The 20714-nt window shown below is 40.2% G+C and overlaps 1 protein-coding gene across 1 annotated transcript in view; it reads left to right on the top strand.

Annotated features, from left to right (window-relative positions):
• Positions 1-20714, top strand: part of lrrn2 (leucine rich repeat neuronal 2) — an 84883-nt gene that overhangs the window by 547 nt on the left and 63622 nt on the right. The gene's annotated exons all lie outside the window — the stretch shown is intronic.

Below are 20714 nucleotides of genomic sequence, written 5' to 3'. Positions count from 1 at the left end.
GAGGTGCAATGCAGTATGCATCAAGACAACGATGGCTAGGGGATGGAACTACATGGTAGGAGAAGAGATAGGAAAGACAAATACCTTTATGAGTAGTTCTGATATAACATTCAGACACTGGAGCTGAACACTGAATGGAAAAACTAGCCGATGTTCCAAGGCTAGCTCAAGTTGTGCCATGCAGGGATCAGTTCGGGAAATGTTTTTTTTTCCTTTTTTCGTCGCCACTGCGTGCCAGTTGTCGTCGGCATGCTGTGCACATAGGACTAGAGCGGTCCTGATTTTTCCATCAACTTGGCAGCAGCGAGAGAGGGGCGTGCTTGGTGTCGCATTGAAATTCCGTGGCCGGAACGCTCGCAAAATAAGGCTGCTGTGGGGTGCCACTGAAAGCTTTGTGTATGTGTGTGTGCGTGTGTGTGCATGCGGGAGGATGCATCTGTCATTTCATTGAAGTGATCGGCATCCAACCATCCCCCCCACTATCTTTCTCTCTCTCTCTCTCTCTCTTTTGCAGTCTCTCTCTATCTCTCATCCCCCTGCTGTCCCTCCCTCTTTTCCCCTGTTGCTATCTAGCTGGATGTGCCCACATCTCTTGGCGACTATGTTGGCGCAGTTGCTTTAGCTTTTGCCAAGCAGCCCGCTCTCTTCCTCTTTCTCGCTTGTTCGTTCTTTCTCTCTCTCTCTCCCTGAGTTTTCACCAGCAGCCTGATTGCGATTGTCCTCCTCCGCAAGCCCCTCAGAGGGGGGCTAAGCTGAAGGTTTTTATCCCTTCCCTGCTTGTCTATGTGCAGGACGCGGTTTGTGTATGTGTGTGTGTGGGTGTCATGTTGGATGCTTGGGCTCACACACGTGAGTGTGCTGGCAGGCGTCGGGCGCGCTACTGCCGCATGTGCGTTACAATGGGGACAGGACAGGCTGTTTGGAGGAAAACACAAGGGGGATGCTCTGGATGTGCAAGTGTGAGTGGGTGTTTTGGTATATATATATATATATATATATATATATATATATATATATATATATATATATATATATATAGCGCAGTACTGTGTGTGAATATATAAACACACAGTACTGCACTAAATTCATTTCACTTTCAGCCATCAAAACAATTATTAAGTACAAGTTATTGTTTTTTTGTAAGATATTTCTAATTTCTAAGGAGATTATATATGAGATTATCCACTTGCATAAGAAAAGGCAAAGTCAAAGGGATATTAGAGAAAAGCATGCAGTTCAAACAATCATTAAAAGATACAGAGAAAATGGGACTCCTAACAACTGTGTAAGACCATCAAACCTGTCACCATCAGATAAACAGTGCTTAAAGCTTTCATCTTTGAAAAATCTGACAACTAATCAAGCAACACTCTCGCTTCAGATCTGAAAAAAATACTTAGGTTTTCCATCCATCCTTACATTGTGAGAGGACAACTCAGTGCTATGGGTCTGAGAGGATGTGTATGTTTGTTTGCTGGTGTTTTCAGAATAATGGACTGACCACCCCAGAGTCAAAATCACTGAATGTGTTTTGATTACTTGGATCATCAAAAGCATAAAATGCAACCAACTTTTAAAGCCCTATTCGAGCAGGATTAGTATTACCTGGGGATGTGTTGTATTTTGAGTGACCAACGAGCTCCAAGCTCCAGTACAAATTTGCTATGTCTGTAGATTTTACAAGTCTGTTAAGCAGTAATTCTGGAGCAAATTACCTCCTATAATTTGCCAAAATCAGAGCTCCTCAGTAACAGTAGTCCGGCTCAAATCGACATCTCAGTAATGTACTAAGAAAACTGGGTAATAGAAAACAGAGGCTTAGAAAAAATAGAAAAAGTAGGCTTCCTCTTCACCAGCTTTCTTGTTCGAATTTTCCAGTTCCACCTTAAATGGTTCAAACAAGTAGCTGGCAAATAAGAAGATTCATAGAAAACAGCGCCTCCCTTCATTTTCTTTTTTTGTAAAAACAAAGCCATCAGCTAAAATGAAGCTCGATTTGACCCATAATCCTCAAGTTCATGACAAGACTACTGAAATCTGAATTTTGGTAATGGCCAAATAACAAGGAGAAGCATAATGAAATATCTTGAAAGTTCCTCTCGCAAGGTAATGCGTTTTCTGTCTTGTTGGGTGACATTTGGTAAGTTGAATAAGCCCTCTTTACTAGCCTAATGCTAGTCTATTTGCCCGTTGGCTGCACAGCGTGTTGTTATTGTTCAGAAGTGTGGTGCCTGGTGTAAATGTCCTTTCGATCCAGGCTATTTGGGGTAATTTGAGGAAATTACAGAGGTCCTCTATGCAGTATGAATCGGCCAGTCAAAATATGCACATATTACAATGCTGGACCTCCTCTGGTAAAACTAATCTCACTCGAATAGGGCTTAAAACTAAAATTTGGAAGTGTGGAGAAATATCCCTGCAGATTTCTTTAAACAAAAGGAAGGCATGTCTCTTGAAAATAATAGAAGCCGTAATAAAGGAAAGGAGTGAATGCACTTCTGTTAAATATATGTTTTCAGCATTTTAAGTGAAGCTGAAAAATTAATAACTTGTATTCAATGGCCATTTTAACTGGAAATTGCATAAATGAAGGGTGTTTTTTGAGTTTTGTACAGTATGTGTGTGTGTCTATACATAAAATCTAGTATATTAGCTTTTTGGTTGTGTAAATTGTATTTTTAGTTAATACCGAATTCCTTTGCCAAGCTGTGCCAAATCCTGTGTCTGTTTCCATGTTTTCATAATTTTATCATATCTTCTCTTTGCATTCTCTTTGCATTATATAAAAAGCAGAGTAGCTGCAATACTTATTTTGACCATTCTATAACTGGTCAAACAGACGACCTCAAAGTTTACATTTCAATTCAGAGAGCAACTACTCGGCTCATAAAAATCCACCCAGCAATAAATGAATTAATTGCTAATAAGTCGTAGCAAGGAATTAAACACATGGCTTGGTCTGCCAAGTAGACTGGAAAGATAATTGCGTCGTTTGTTCATCGTAATGTTGATTAGCCTTCAGTCCTGTGTATGACTATGATTATAGAAGGCAAATATCCATTTATTTCTTGCATGACAAAGCTTGACTCTCACCCAGACTCCATTACTGTAAACATTATTGTCATTATAATTTCTCATCATTTGGTGGATAGATGCCCCTTGGTGAATTGTTTAGTGATAAGGCAAATCAGATTGCAAATGACTGCTAGGCTGAAATAAATTTAAGAGTATTCAACAGCTCATTGCAGAAAGCTGCACTTTTTACACCAAGTAATTATTAAAATATAATCACTATTTCAAAACCTCTTAAGGCTAAAGGTATAGGGGTCCATGATTTCTCATTCTCATAACTACATTATTGTTTCACTGAATGTACCAAACAAGCGATTACAAAGTAATAAGTCTTAAAATTAGTGCCAGGATAATAAGCCTAGAGTTCAGGGGGTTAAAATTATACTATAAATATACCCATGTGATGAACATCTCACCTTTGAAAAACAACTCTTGGTGAAGAGTTTTTTTCCTCTGTTGTTTACATCAGAGGTCTATGGACAGCTCCAAGAACTCATTAGTGCAAATTAAACTCCCCTTTCGCTTGTGAAACCTCTAATGTCTTGATAGCTTAGCCCAAGCTCCTGCTGCTTCCTGCTCTAGATCAGATCTCTACGGCTCTCGTGCCATAACCATGCAGGGGACCAATTCATTTAAGCTCAAGGTGGAGCCGTTCATGAGGTTTCCATCTACACAACACGAGCTCAACTAATTAGAAGATACCTCCTGCTTGGCTAAAGATTCTAAGTGCAAAGCTACGCCACACTGAGCTCAATCTCTTATTTTGCCAAAAGCCCTCTTCTAAAGGGGCTGCAGCACAAGAGGAACAACAGTAAACATTTCAGCTTCATCTTCAAAGTTCCTCCAAGAAAGAGCCTTTGACCTGACTGATCCAGCTAGAGAAAACAAGGCCTGTGGTGAGGAGGACCCTAAAAGTGTGCATTCAACAACACAGAGCCTGCGAATATATCTCAGTTTGACAATATTTGTTTTAGTCATTATTTCCAGGGTGTTCCAAACAGCTTGCATGGGAGACTTTGAAGGAAGAAAGCTCACAGTGGCCTTTTTATGTGTATTCCAAACCAAAGGGCCTTCTAAATGAATGGGACTAGAAGGACATCAATGGACATTTTGCTCTCAAGATGTTCTATGGTGTCATTACTTACAGTACACTGTAAGTAAGTGTAAGAAAACCAAGTAATGTTGCACATCATAACTTGTTCAAACGTCTCTCAAAACTGCTTCATTTCTGCCATTTTGCACTCTGTAGGTTCGTGCTAACCAAACTGCGACTGGTACTTGTATATTTGGTACTTGTGTATTTGTTCACATTATTATTTTGCAGTTACTGCTTACATAAAGCTGCCAGTGTCAAGCGAGTAGATTAGTGGCTCCTTCAGCTTTAAAAAATGGTACTGAAGTTCTCTCTGAATGCTGTTATTTTGTCTCTTTCTTACACCACAATAAGTGGTGTATTAGCAGGGAATAAGGCACAAGCATGATCACTTCTGAGTGTTCTGCACTGCTTTCCTCCTACAGATGAACAAACCCGATAAAAATAGCACACACTGACAGATATAACGCATAGTTGACTACTGCTGTGCTCCACCCACAAATGCATTGTAGCAACTGTTGCAATGCTGGACAAGCTCACAGTACACTGGCATATATCCCTTTCAACCTCATACCTTGTGCAAGGCATTCATCACTTTGTCTGAAGCATGTAGCAGACATTTACATATATTTATCTTGTATGTAGCAGTTCTACAAAGACACTTTCAGTAAAGAGTTCTGGCATAGAGCTGCCACCACTGTTTTCCATTTCTAACAACTGATTGAAACCTGCTTAAACTACTACTCGCATTCACAGTCACTGGTGTATCTTAGGCCTAGAGTGATGTTTTCCTCACAAAGTCAGCTCCACCTATTGTAAAACAAAATATGAATTGTTTAGTGATAAAGCAAACTGGATTCAGTTGATTCCTCTGTTACATCCTGAATATTTCCAGCTCCTGAAGGCCTAACCAATGGGAAAGCTCGCTTGGCTGTATCTATCTAGATACTATGAGGAAATAATCCTGATTGCACAATTTTTAATGGGAGTTTCAAGATCTTAAACTTTTTGTATCCAACCAAAACTTGAAATAGGACTATTAATGTGGAGCATAAAAAACATGCACATGATTCTGCGCAATAAAAATGAACTAAAAAAGGCAGCTATGTATTTATATCTTCCTGGAAATTCTATGAAGGCCTAGAAGGCCCTTAAGGTCTCCATTGGAATAGGTTGGACTTTAACCTCTTAAAATCCCGGCTTAAAATTTAGTAACTACAGGGACTTCAATGCAAAGTGGTAGAGCTATTTTTAGGTTATAGAATTGTGCAATAAGACTTTGGGCCCACTGGTAGGTCCTAGCCACGTAAGGGGTTAAAGGGGTAACTAGATAATGTTGAGGTTCCAGTGCAAAATACTACACAGCCAAGCTGGACTTTGTTGCTGCAGCTTTTCAAATCTGGGCAGGATGTAAACAGCAAACTGTTGACATGAATCTGAAATGAATATCGTTCTTAAAATTTCATGCTTTGTGAAAGTTGTCCAACCTTGCAATGGCTGCTATGAAAGAATGCATTTGTAGTGCATGGCTAGGCCAAGTGGCCTTCAGCTGGGCTATCGTGATTGATGCTAGAGGTGATGGTTACCTTTGTTCAACGGACAGTCGACAGCCACTTCACATTGAACTTGAGCTGCAAGAGTACCCAGTGGAGGGCATGCGAATGACATGGCTGAGCCTTCTAAAAATAAAAGCACTGGGGGCTGACCGTGCAGCTGCACACAATTACGGAAGGCTCTCACACAAAAAAACACAAATGCAATCGTTCCCTGTCCCTCTACCGCTAAACTGCCCCCCTTTTAGACCGTCCTTGAGGTTCTTTTGTTTTTTTGATCACTGTGTCCTCGGAAAGAGCAGCTGGGATCCTTAGCGATGTCTTCATTCCGCAGGTAAGTGCACAAGGAACGTGAGATGTCGGAGTTCTCTCACTAACATCTGTTAAATCCTCCCTGCGTTAGCACCGTTAACGATGGGGAGGAGGGGTAATGGAGCAGATGCCTACGAGAGAGTGGGAGAGAGTGAGAGAGAGAGAGAGGGAGACATCCTACAGATGAGCAGAGTCAATAAAGACAGATGTTTCAATGATTAGGAAGTTGCGACAGGCTAGTTTGCCTTCACAGATGTAGCTGTTGTCTCACACGGGTGCCACTTTGACTACAGCAGCCGGGTCAATGGCGCCTATCGATTGGAGATGTAGGAAAAAAAAAACAGTCTCGTGTTACTTACTGTATGCAAACAGCACGCTCGTTTTTCATGGATGAAGAACACCATGCCATGGTCTTTTAACATATGGAGTTGCATGAGCAGTCAATGCCTAGTTTAACACTCAGTCACCATTCCAGTGCTGCTCTCCACATTTAATTGCCGTAATCCCCTTTTAGTACCTCAGATTGGCCCCTAGGGAACTGAAAGTGATCCCATTATGGTGGCTTCAAAGAAAGGAAAAGTGAACAGCAAAAGTTTTGCAAATGAGCCAGGTCAAGAACCAGTGAGGAACCAGGTTTGTAGGAGCATTGCCATCGAAGAACAATGTATGGTTCCTTAAGGGATCTTTCTGTGGTGGTAGTGTATAAATGAGATGTGCAACGGTGAAGAGCCTTTTTTAAAGTTTGAAGAACCTCGACACTTAAATGTTCTAAACCAACTGCTTTTAATGTCCAATCAATTATTAATAATTATTAATAAATTAAACATAAGGTATAGCAATATAGAGGTATAGAGTCACTGAGTCTAAAATTCAAGTCAGGTAAAAGTGCAAATTTTGTTTTGAACTCTGACTTTGTAGAACCAGGCCAGGATCATTAAGTTTTAGGCCCCTGGGTGGAAATGTTTGGTGGGCCCCTACCTAGCTACACTTTTTGTGTAGTGAGAGAATTTTTTATGGTATCACTGCAGGTTACATGAGGGTCATGCAGCACCATGATGGCAGCACACTAAATGCGATGTTATGCATGTCACTGCTAGAAGCGCAGCAAGATTACACACACATTAACAAGATCACAGGTTAATGAAAACCCGGCAACTAATGCAACTCTTCCCTATAAAGCATACATTTACCCTTCACAAGAACAAGCAAAACATTTACCCCAATGAAGATGACAAAATCAAAATGGGAAAGTTGAAATGTACATAATAAGGATGTATCAAAGCAGCAAACTCAAAAAAGATAAAGCATACTGCCACTGCATGGAAAATGTTTTTTTTCTTACCTTCGATGACTCTATAGATAGTTTGCAGGTCACTGCCAATAAAGATGATGCAACTATTTTAACTTGGGTGGCTGAAGTTCCAGGCCTCAGTTTTACAAAGCCCCCCAAGCACATCTTTCAAATTGGAGCTTCAAATTCAAAGAACATTCAAAGGAATGCTAGCTCACTGCTGAAAAAAAATGAAAGCTTGACTGAAGTTATAGTGGACAGTGGAGTGGTCGCTAAGCAGTGACAGGAGGAGAAATTCAAGCAGACGTTCAGTAAAGATGCATCCACAAAAATGCAAAACTGATACTTTGGCAAGTGAAAGCAACTGAAATCTGGTGGATATATGTAATATTTCTCATTGTGAGACTGTGAGTCTATTAAAAGAATATTTTTGAGTTGTTTTTAGTGATTTGTATAGCAAAAATGCATAGAAATTAGTTAATCTTACAATTGTTATAGTTAATATACTTAATCAGTTATCTTATAATAAGCTTACAAAAGCCTCAAAATGAAATTCATTAGATATTTAGACTAGGTTTAAGATTTTTTCACTTGCCAAGATATCACTTTTTTGCAGTGCAGATTATAATCAATTACAATTACAACTCTGAAGTGACTTTTTTTCCCACCGCGAATCAAAACAGCTGTTTAGATCCTGTCATAACTGCCCGCAGGGGCCCCCTAGTGGCTCGGGCCTGTGCGATGATCCAGGCCTGGGTAGAATGATCCATATAGGTGTCATGTAGCTTTATGAAAACTGACCTTGAGTATTACCAATAATCTCAAAATGCAAAAACATTAGATATTTAGAGAAGATTTAAGATGATTTCACTTGCCAAGATATCATTTTTTGCAGTGCAGGCAGATGGATTGAAATGAAGAGTTTTTATTTTGATGAGCCACATGAGATTACCCAACGACGGGCAGTGCGGCAAACAGTGACCCTCCGTTTACCTCTGTTTTTCCTCTCTCTCTCTTTCTCTACCTACCTCATGCTCTGTCTGAGTCAGGCTTGGCTTGGACACCCAGAGGCAAGGGCTGACTCCTGGCTGCTAGGAAACAGCACTACTGCAAAAGAGCTGTATGTGTGTGTGTACAGTATGTGTATGTGTGTTTGGCTTGTAGGTGCTGTTAGGTGTCACCTCTTGTCCTGGTTTGGAAGCACTCGCGTCACAGACATCTGTCTAGCAGAGAGTGAGAGAAAAAAATTGTGCTGTCACAACAAAGTCAATCGCTCAGCATGCTCCCAGACACAGCGTCTTCTCTATATGGTTCTCACCTATACATATACTTGGAACTGAAAGGGGGGGGGGCAATGTAGCAATGACAGGGCCGCATTGGGACGGCCTGTTATCCGACATGCAGCTCCATCTTTTGATATCCGCTTTGCCCCGTGGAGTAATTCTGCAACAGAGATGCATTTAAGACGACATATAGCTCATTCTCATATAAATGCCAGTGCGTGGGCTGCGGTTGCACATCCACAGTGCTCTGATATGCATTGCTGTCAAAAACAAGCACTATGTGGATAGGATGAAGGAGAGAGAGACAGAGAGAGAGAGAGAGAGAGAGAGAGAGAGAGAGAGGGAGCACCCCCCAAGGGCATATCTGAGAATGAGTAAACAGATCAGTCTGCCATTTTGCAGCCTATGATGAATGCAAACAGCCAAGGTGAAGCATCCCAGATAGATTCCTTCAGCAACACGGCTAATAGTGTTTCATTTGTAACTCAGAATGCTGGTCTTCCGTGTCGTACCGTTTCATCGTCAGCAAGCAACATCTTCGGGGCAGTTTAGCCGGACCCCCTGTCCGACCTCTTTTTTACAGCTAGCTGGAATTGATACCTATAAAGTTAATGCATCCCTTTAGCCTCAGACCAAAAAGGCTTAGTCGCCGTTTCTGGGTCGAGCGAAAGCCCTACTAAGTGAGCGTAGGCACGGCAAAGGCTGATGAAACTAGATTTTAAGGCTGCCTACTGATGATAAACCGATGAAACCATTACTCCCATAGAGCTTTGTTTGGGTTTCACACCTTTCCGCTGCACTTGAGGTTCAGTCAAATTTGATGTTTGCTGCTGACCTTTTGAGATGCAACCAGTGGGATAAACCACTGTATGAATTAGAGATGGCTGATCTGATACCATGTAGAGGAGAATGGATTTAGTTGACATAGGGGTTTGTTTGGTGTTCATTTGTGGTTCAGTGGGAGAAACACACAAAAATGTAACACAAAAATTACTGCCGTTTTGACCTACATTAGTCCATTTTGTCAATAGCTTTACAGTACATTATATCCTTTAAGGTGGAGATAACTTTTTATTTTACTGAGGTAAAAGACATAAATTACAAAAAGATTTAAAAATAAGTTTTGAATATATTCATTTTAGTTGGTTGAGATGGCAGTCAGCTCTTTTTAGATATGATTTGAAAGCCAAGGATAAGTAACACTAATAAAGACACTTTTGAGTTCTGATGTAGGTGGAGCTGGTCGGCTTATTGATTTTGGGGTTGGTTGGAACATACTAACACAGTAACAATGCAGTACTGTACTAAATCACTGTTTATTTTGAATTTACATAACATTTGCAACAAGTTGTCCTGACCTCTAAGCTTCAGGCCATATTCAATATTAAATAGACTGTAAAAAATTGTTTGTTTGCTCAACCTACAAAAAATGACTTTGTGTAGTAACAAGAAATGTAAGTGTTTTATTCAACTTTGAACTTTTATTCAAATATTTACATTAAATGAACAAATGCATTTATTTGAATTGAATAAATCCAGTTAAAGTACTTGTTACCACATTAAGTCATTTTTTATATTGAATGGACAAACCATTTTTTACAGTGTATTTTTTTATTTAAAGGCAATGATTAATTCACTACACAGAAAAAGGACTATCTACGATGAATTCTGATTCAAAATAGGATAATAAAAGACATTTTTTTAACACTGTACCTTTTAACTGTTTACTTATTTATTTTAATTATTCTTAATTTTCTTCATTGTAAGCCATCAATAAAATAAATCAAACATTCCTAACATTTAATGTATTCACAAATATTTTTTGGTTGCCACTAAATGCTTAAACTCAACTTAAACTGAAGGTTGAAATAGAAAGCTTATAGTATAATTGTTACTTTATTCTTTGAAACTTTTTAACATTGTTCCAATCGTCCCCAAAATGTGTGCAAACCAATCCCATGTTGAGGCTTGTTGGCACAAGTATACAACATGAATTTGCACTCATTCTGACATTTCTGATATTGTCTGATATCTACAGGCAGGGCTGGACTGGGAACTAAATTCAGACCTACACTTTTGTCTAGACCAGCCCACTACAACCACAGTGACCTACCCCCCCAACATAAGTTTAGCAAAAACGTTAGCCTGCTATCATAGTTACAGTGAGTGGACATACATTTTCAAGAAAACACGGTTTATTTCTTTAAAATACATGAGTGTGCACATGTCATGATGCTGATGCTTGGCTAAGAACTGGGGTGACTGCAAATTAGCTAGCTAGTTAATTAGCCAGATGATAAAAAAGAATGAAGCTGGATCCCATCTTGTAACAAATCTAGCCTGAAATAGCACACACTCACACTGTTAGCTGTGTATTTCTTCCTGTGGGGTAGTGTGGAGGAGTGCAGGGGAGCGTGTGGGAGTGTTTGAGTAGTTTGAGTATGATAGCCTACTTTTAGGTGCTCATGTCAAGTGAATGTTTCAATTAAAAATAGCTCATGTTTAAAGGTTTGTAGATTTTAAAGAAGAAATATCAGATCAGCACTGACATCTTGATATATTAGCAATTCTAAACACTCTCAATGTAGTCAGTGTATCTAATATTTCTCATTATGGGATTGCTGTAAGAATATTCTAAGGTCATTTAACCTATTTCTAATAATCTTTACTTGTTTTAAGTAATTTTATCTGGTGCAGTTGTCTTAATTCATTGAATCTTCAATTCATTTTCAAGTTTTAAGAAATAATGCAGATAATTTTGTTTGTTTCAAGACATATTGCTTTACATCAGCCAGTGAGACGCATTCAGCAATCCTGCAGCTCAAGACAGTGAGATACGAATCTGTGTTTTCTGGAGTTGACTTTGATTCTCGAGTCCTGCCACTGGAACTGATGGAGTCGACTCCTGAACACCACTTAATTCTAACCGATAGCATCAGAGCTGGTGATAAAGGGATATAGCAGACATTAAACCATCCTAAACAAAGTTTGGCCAATTTTATGAGTAGCAGCAGTGATATGATGAAAAATTCTAGATTACACCTCATATACCTATAGTATATACCAGATAGCTTGGCATATGATTTCAGCTGACTACATAATAAGGCTGCTGAAGGGAGCTTTAGCTCAAGCTGGCTAAAAGACATGGGGAAACAACGTACTGAGAAAGTCATAACTCATTGAAAATGAACTATTGTTAACCGGATTTAATGTAAAGTTTTCATTCTGGAGCAGCTGGACGTATCTTTTGTTCCTTCTTTCATGAGGCTGAAGTTGAGAAAGTGTCCATCTCCTTGTCCAACTTGTCTGACAGCACAAAGTTGTGCAAATGAGTTGGAGGCTAATTCAGACCTATTATGAAGAGCGTAGCTCACTGCACGTTAAAGCAATCTAAATGGATCTTATTGATCTTAATTACTGCTGGTATCTTCTCATCAGTACAGTCTTGACAGTAACTGGCACTGCATATAGGAGTTGATAAAACTATAACAGACAGCCAAAACCAATCTAGACACTCTGAATAAAAGTCCCAGAGATAACTCAGGGCTTGGCAGTCGAACTCGTATCCCTCGCTAAGTCGGGTTTCAAAAGAGAATCGGTCCGTCCCCTCTAATTACTTTCACAGGAAGATTAGTTGAGGTCATCTCCACTTTTTGTCCCCTTCCAATTATTACTAATCTCATCCATTGGTGCAATCACACAATCAAACCCAATGAGCCAGAAGACCATGGAGACAAAGTGATTGGAGGTCTTAGAAATTCATTAAGAAATGAAGAAAAGTGGTGGGTATGATAAACACCATGGTGAGAAGCAGACATTCTTAATGAATGGTCTTTAGTTTCCTCAGTCAGTGTAGTCAAACTGTAATCAGCTTGGAAGTATTGCATCGATGAATTCAACTTTAAGATTCATTAAAATGCTTGCCACTGTTGTTTGGAGCCAAAATGTAAGCAGTGTAAGCAGTGTCAATGCGCAGATAGGTTGGAAGGCCCAGCATGAGAAAGTGTGAGAGGCTGACTGCAGCCGTTGCCTGTGGCTCAAAGCATTCGTGTAATGTCAGAATGTACAAAGCTGAATAATTCATAAGGTAGCCAAGTAAATTCAATTACAGGGAAGTGGCTCACAAACAGAGGTTGAGGTGATTCTGCGGCTGAGGTTTTGCATAGGCAGTCAAGGCTCAGACGGACAACATATTTCATTCCGCACATAGGGAGCAAGCAAACACACCCACTCTCCCAAACACTAGCATGTATACAGGCATATTCACAAATTTTCACTGTATAATCTGAAACCACTATATTTATATTAACACGAAGAATGAATATAATGGCTGAGTTTGCCTTCATATATATGAAAAGGCTGTTTCCAAAAGAGTCACTGACATTGTTAACTTTCAAAGAGACACTAACATTCACACAAGCAACTACCCAAACACATCTGCCTCACAAATAAATAGATTTAAGATGATCCACTTGCATAAGGAAAGGGAAAGTCAAAGAAAGTAAGCGTTCAAGCAATTATTTAATCATTAAAAGAGAAAATTAAACAGCTTCTAAGACCTGGTAGACCACAAAAAATGTCAGATAAAACTCAGATAAAGCTTTCATCTTTGAGAGACAGGAGAAAATCAGGCTCCACTCTTACTTCAGATCTGAAGAAATACAGAAGTGTTTCTGTCCATCCTTCCACTGTGAAATGAGAACTCAGTGTTATGGGTCTGAAAAGATGTGTAGCTGTCAAGAAGCTTTTACTAATAATAGATACCGGAAAAGATAATAGACCGAAGAAACGAAGAAAAGTAGAACTCTGAAATTGGACAGATTTCATTAGTAAAGTGAAAGCAAGTCTCCTGAAAAGAATGGAAGAACTAATAAAGGCAAAGTCTGGAAACATTAAATACTGAAAGGTTTGATGTAGTTGTTGAGGCTTCTGTGTAATTTTCTTTGTTTATGTATATATACAGTACAGTGCAAAAATATATACGTACATACATACACAGCAGCAGTTTTATCTCACCTATAAAATAATCACCCACTACTTTTTTTTTTATAGGTGTACAATTACAAACTGTAGCCTGTGGTCATGAACAATTTTTCAGCCACTCTCAACCCAATTTAACAGTTAACTGTTGACCAGATATTATTTGAGTAGTGGCCCATTCTCACCACAGCAGTGACACTGACGTGGTAGTGTGTGTGGCTTTGCTGTGTGTCAGGCACAGTGGCATCACTGCCTGGAAATGAATGATGCACCACCCTAAAATTGTGGCTCTATGGTCAGAAATTGAGCACTAATGAAGTGCTAGAGGATGGTCATCAACAGATGGGCTAAAATCTCCAAAAAGGTAGGTGAAGTTCAGGTTTCTGAAGAAGAGGCCAGTGAGTGTACAATAATAAACATACGCATGCATATTAACATTGTGATATTTCCCTTCACGTAGCTCCAACAGTACTTACTCAAGCATGACCTCCTCATACCCAAAGCAAAGCAGAACACATGCATGTTTGTTATGAGCCGCGACCACATACGGATGGACAAACGCAATTATTCTCGCAAGCCAGGCCATTTCAGCGATAACGGTCACAGCGACAGCTGCGAATTGCACGGCTGGCCACAGTGAACTGAGGGTTTCTCATTGCGTTAGTCACGTTTCAAGGTTGGCCGCCATCTTACGACATCAATAAAAGGGACGCATTACTTTTTTTCTTCTATAAACTCCAGCTTTCCGTCATTTCCTGATAAGGAAAATAAAAGTAGTATATAATAGGAATCACCCTGAAATAAAGCCTTTCCTGGCTGGTAACATAGCATTAGAGAAAGAAATCCGGCCAATGTTATGCAAATGGTTCAATTTGGCAAGGGTTCTGGGGATGGAATGGTGCAAAAAATGCTGTGTTATGACATAAAATAAATTAACATGCAGAACAAGACCACAATTCAATGCTACTCTGTTTACGAACTGCTCAGTTTATGTTATTATATAATACACTAGTCCTATGTACTCCATCCGGCAGCCACAGAGTAGTAATTAGGGACAATATTTTGCCAGAGGACAGTTCTCTGCATGGTCAAGGACCTATTTAAGACGGGCAGAGAAAGCGCGAGACAGAATGTTTATCTGAGCCACACAAAAAAGCTACTGTTCGGATCTGCTCGATAACACGAATCCGCCAGCCCCCCTAGGTATGCAAAAGCCTGCTAAATTTATCTACAGCAAGAATCATCGCATTTTCACACCAGCAAAATAACCCAACGGACACTGGCAGTTATGCTAAATGCCTCTCTAGACAGCGAACATGCGGTCATATTTAGGTCTCTCAAAATAAATAAATGTTAGCGGCCCACACGCGGAATCACACTCTCTTTTCTCCCTCTCTTCACAGCACACACGCCCATATGCTTGAGCGGCCCCCTGCTTTGTGGCATGTTTCTCGGCTAGTGAAATAAAGCAGCCCCTCCGCTGCCGAAGACGGGTAATTTTCATTATTGGCGGCAACGTGACGGCCGCGGCCCTCTGCTGAGTGTCATTGGAAATAAGGGCCCTAATGAGTGACACAAATTGAATGTTGTTCTCTCCGTCCGGGAAGGTTGAGGGAAATTGAGGCAAACCTAATGAGCAGTCTATTCCCCACGGCATCACCTGACATCAATGACTGGTGACAGGCCCAAGCGGCCGGGAGGGGACACCTCGGCCGGGGCTCTTCCCGGCTGCCAGTGACATGATCCAGCCTGCCATGGGCCATCTGTGTCGGCAGAAGCCTGAGTGTGACCCACCCACCGCTCCCCCCTCAGTCTATTGGAGGGACGATGCGTTTAAGTGTCGTGATCAACTTTGGGCGGAACTGGGCGTAAGGTTCTCAGACTACATTTGAGGTCAGATAAAAAAGCCCTGATTAACCCTTTCAGGGTTAGGAATCACTGCAGACCACACAATACAGTATTATCTATTGTATATATTCTTTTGTGATGTTTAAAGACTTGTGATAAGCTAAGTATTGCAATATGATGTACGGTCATATGCAAAACTTTGAATACTCCTGGTCAAACATCCTGTTTTATTGACCTTGTAAATGAATGTACAGGGAACAGTCTTAAATATTTCTGCACAATTTCTGTTCACTATTTCTCGAGTTAAATATTCTGTCCAGTAACTTTTACACACACATCAGTTGGTTTTATTGAAGCCCCAGAACTTTGTCTATTTGTAAAGCAGATAAACAACATTCTAAGCTTCATTCTTAAGAAATGCTTTTTTTCCTAAACAATTTACAATCACAGGTGAATGTAATGCTAGAAGTCCCACCGAATAACTCTCACTGATATTTTATAGCAGTGTTTTTGATTCCCATTTCACAGGTCATACTCAACTCAGTTCTCTCGTGTATCCGCTACACTGTCTAACAAGTCAATAGAACCTTGGTCTCACCAACTCTAACAATGAGATGAATGCATTTTAACAATATGCAGAATTAAATCATAAAATATTGATACTATTGGTCTCTTTGTATAGATAATACTTTTAAACCCAAAATATCGCAATATTATATTGTATCAGTATTTTCTCCCACCCCTAAATTTTACTCACAATGGATATTTCTGCCTTTTGATTGTCCAAATGCTGTCATCGTGCCTATTTTTAAATAAAAGGACAATAATTTATCAAAGAAGAAAATTTGTAGATGCTTTTTTAAGATATTCAACAAGTAAAAATAAAAGTAAAAACGAATTTTTTTCTGCTAATTTAAGTGCGCAATTCCCATTTATTAGCTGAGTTTGACACACTTGGCAAAAGTAAAACATAGATTAAATATAAAATGTGCCATAACTGTTGCACAGGCCACATTTTATGTTTTGTTTTTTTCCTCAATATGTTAAGTTCAGCAAATAAACAGCAATTGTGCATTGTAAATATACAGGAGTGTGTTCCCTGTGGAGGATGTGTTAACGTATCTTCACAGAAAAATAAAAAAACAAGTAATTTTAACCAGGGGCAACCAAACTTTTGCACATGACTATATACTTTGGATTTTACTCACCCCTTATTATTATTTTGGTTGAATAAATGTTCCAGACATCTAAATTAATTAGTTAATGACTCACTGTGCTTGTTTAAAAACTGCTGCACTGAATTTTATGCCAACAGCAGAGGCTGTGGATCTTATTTTTGCCGGCTTTTGACACATTTAATGCGTTACTTTAACCAATGCACAGCCATTTACTTCAAAACTGCTAGAGCATGTGGTTTAATAGGCTTCACTTACAGTGTAGACATCGGCGTCTACCTCACTGTGGAGGCCTGACTCAGAACTACAGCTCTAACATCAATGTGAGGGGGCACCAGAGGGCTTTTTTTCTTCTGGTGACTGCCTGTTTGTCTCTCTTTTTTTCTACATCCACACACTCGCTACACACAAACACATTGCTAAGTCCCTTATGGACACAAGACACACTCCTGCGAAGGGGAACAGGTCACCTCGGCACAACTTCGCATTATAAATAGAAACTCCCCATGCATATGCGCCTGTTTGCATACACGGCAAAGTCTCCACAGACCGTCAAGCTCATGTCCAACGCTAGCCAAACAAATTTATTCAGACCTGTTTGTGCATGAATGAACAAATGCAGATACAGGCTACGGCACACGTAGCAGCTATAGAAATGTAAACACTCGCAGTTCTATTTTCCTCAGTGGTGTTTACATGCTCAGGGAAATGAGAGCATTGTGATGGTCTCTCCTTGCATCTTAAAACCCCAGTCAACATGGCTTCAAATGTTATTGTAATAGTAAAGATATGCAGTGAAAAAATGGGCCTACCAGTGTTTATATTCAAGGACTAAATATAAATTAATACAATGTAATAGTAGAGAAATGCCCTAAAAATTTCAAGCTGCCATGTAAACAACCCTGTGACAGTGGCAGTGAAATGAGCTTATGTTGGAGAACTCATGCCTTTATCTTATGAGAGGTAGATCAATGACATATCATGTCTGATATTTGCTCAGCACTAACCTTATATCCGTAACCTTTAGCTAGCTAGCTAACTGCTAGGCCGTGCTTCTGAAACCGAGGTCACACAAGCCCCCTTAATGAGTCGGCCTGGTCAAATCTGCAGACATGTGGAGAATTTTTTCACGTGCCTTATTGCGTGTCACATCTGGAAAGTACAATTGCAAGGAAATACTATGAGCCTTGATGCTAATGGGCTAGCTAACATAACACTGTGCTAACATATGTTATTCCTACAGTTAAAGTGGCCTGCTAGCTATGGCGCGGGCATAAAAGAAGTTAACTGCTTATAGTAGGATCCTGCAACAGGTGGCTAATGCAAGAAGTTTCCAGCCATGCTACAAACAACGATGTAATAAACCTTTATAACAAGTACTTTTAACAAGTTTAGAAAAAGCTTAAATAAGGTTATAACTTGCTGGGAGGTTGGCTGTGACTCAGACCAGCAGGAGAGCAGTTACTTTATATGAGGGAAAGGAATGTGAATAGCTGACATATACATATTGCTAACTGATTGGTGCTTTGGCAGATCTGATGCCACCTTTGCCAAATTTAGTCCCACCCCACTCAAATCAAATGGAAGGAAATGGCAGAAAAATGTAATCTCAAAAATCTCTCAACAGAAAAGACCAACAGCATTCTCTCTCTGCCAGTTTATAGCAAAAAATTCACAAAATTACAGATAACAGTTAGAAGAAAGTCAATAGTAGGCACGAGTGCAAATTGCATATTTAACATTAATAGATGCAGAAAGCTTCTGGTACTTGTTGTCCTTTGCCCTGGTGTCGGACAAATTTTCCAGCCCAAATCCCAGACCACAGTCCTTATGAGAAACCAGAAGAGAAAGACAAAGCAGGGAGGGCATACGTGTGGGCGTGGAAGGGGAGTGCTCAGGTGGCTGGGTAAACTTTTAATTAAAAGCCAGCGTTCGTTCTTGAGAGACTTGGGAATAGAAGAGATCTCGAAAAGCGAGAGACAATCGTCATACATCCGCAGCCTGGCAGGCGCGGAGGCGCTGATGGGGAAAGCATCGATTCAACCAGCATGCCTGACGCTGACTAACCCTCCCATCCACCACACGCACACACACACACTCGCCATTTTTTCACTCCCACCATCCTTTGCTTCCATCTAATTTAATGCGCCACACTTTGCCTGCAAGCGCGCTCTCCTTATCTGATTCATTGAGCCATTTAAACGAGAAATTAAATTATATTCTTCAATACGCTCGTTTCCCAAAGAAAAAAAGTCAGGGGCGCAAGAGCATTTATTAGAAGCAGACAGTTCCCTTTCCCCGACTTCCTTCTGATTCATGGGATGCTACCTCTGATAAAAAGCGGAAAAAAAAATCCTCTCAGTGCTCCCCGTGCCGATCCCTTATTTTCCCCCCTGCTTGTTGTGGTGATGGAGAAGCCTCTCCACCTCCACGGGCCACTCGACTAACACTGATCACATACGGGAAATGGATAAGTGGGTGGTGTGAATGCACAGAGCTGAACGGTGCGAATTTGTAGCAGCGATGCAAGTTAATTTGACATTTGGGGATCGTATCAAAATCAATTCCCCGCACCCTGTGCCCAAAACTGAGGTAAAAGCAATGTGATGGTTCGTCCAACATCAAGCACCACATAGTGCATACTTATTCACAACAGCAGTGGGAGACCTTCGGGGCCCTCAAGGCCTTCAGAGAAGGCCTACCGTTTTCTGGAAACTAAAAAGTATATATCTGCCATTTTTAATTAATTTTTATTTATTAGAATCATCATGTTTGTATTTGTATTTAAACTCTGCAAGCATTGCAGAACTATTCTTATTCCACTGTTAAGTTTTAATTGGAAACAAATGGGTTAAATTCCTGAAATGCTCTAGGATAAACTGCAGCCAAGCCAGCTTTCTTATTGGCTGTGTCTTCAGGAGCTGTGCTGAAGGCCTTAGACCAGGTCTGCTCAGTCCTGGTCTTTGAGATCTACCACCCTGAGGAGTTCAGATCCAACACACCTGTGTCTAATGTCCAGTTGCCGCTGAAGACCTTCATTACCTGGATGTGTTTGATTAGGGTTGGAGGCACTGGATCTTGATGCAAATCATGCTAAATATGTATTTTAAAAGTAAACAGTGCCTGTTGAACTAATGTCTAATGTTCTCATGGTTCGAGTTTTGATAAGATGGCTACAGGTCCTTATTAATGCCTTAGTTTTGAACACTAGTCTTTCTGGAGGAAAACTTCAGCACACTGTTTAGATTAACAGCGTGTGATTTCAGATGCAGCCACAGTGTTTCTCAATCTGCATTTCTATGTGTTCTTTCATTCTCATGCATTCGTTTGATGTCATCATTCACCACTTGAGCTCAGGTACAAAACTGAAGAACACAAGCACCAGAATGATTACAATACCCAGAAGTGCTCTTGATATGAATACTCATATACATCGGTTGGTCCAATAATTTATTGACTCATCATTGCAATGATAGATATAGTGAGTCAGCCCTGTGTCTGTATTTTTTAATTCTCTGATTATACCTAAATGGTGCACTTGAACTACTCCTGAAAAATAAAAAAGAGGTGAGAATTGTTACTAAAGATGTCAGGTCTTTGCTTATTTTGGTACACGCAACATCTAACATGAACGTCTGTTCTGACTCTATGGTTTGCTAGCAATAACATCTCAAAGCCCTAAATGCCTTTATTGAGAGTAGAGAATGGGTTGTCATAGCCCATTTCTGCCATGTTAGATTTGCCCCAATCAACTGTAATGGAGTGAAATTAAAGCATCCAGGAGTAACAACAGCTCAGCCATGAAGTGGGTCTACCAGGTGCTGAAATTTTGGCACATAACAATCTCCCATTCCCTGTTGCATCACTCACTACAGATTTCTAAACTGCCTCTGGAAGCAACATCCACACAAGAACTGTGTGTCAGAAGCTTAATGAAATGAAATGGGTTTCCATGGCTAAGGACCCTAAGCCTAAGATCACTATGCGTAATGCTAAGCGTCAGCTGGAGTGAGGTAAAACTGGATTCTGGAAAACGGAAACTGGAAACATTCTCTGGAGTGATGAAACAAGCTTTACTATCTGGAAGTTGGATGGACAAATGTGGGT

This window comes from Colossoma macropomum, unplaced genomic scaffold (genome assembly GCF_904425465.1).
Source record: "Colossoma macropomum unplaced genomic scaffold, Colossoma_macropomum, whole genome shotgun sequence".
Classification (NCBI taxonomy): Eukaryota; Metazoa; Chordata; class Actinopteri; order Characiformes; family Serrasalmidae; genus Colossoma; species Colossoma macropomum.
The sequence above is the reverse complement of the archived record's forward strand: the minus strand, read 5'-3'. Positions and strand labels throughout refer to the sequence as shown.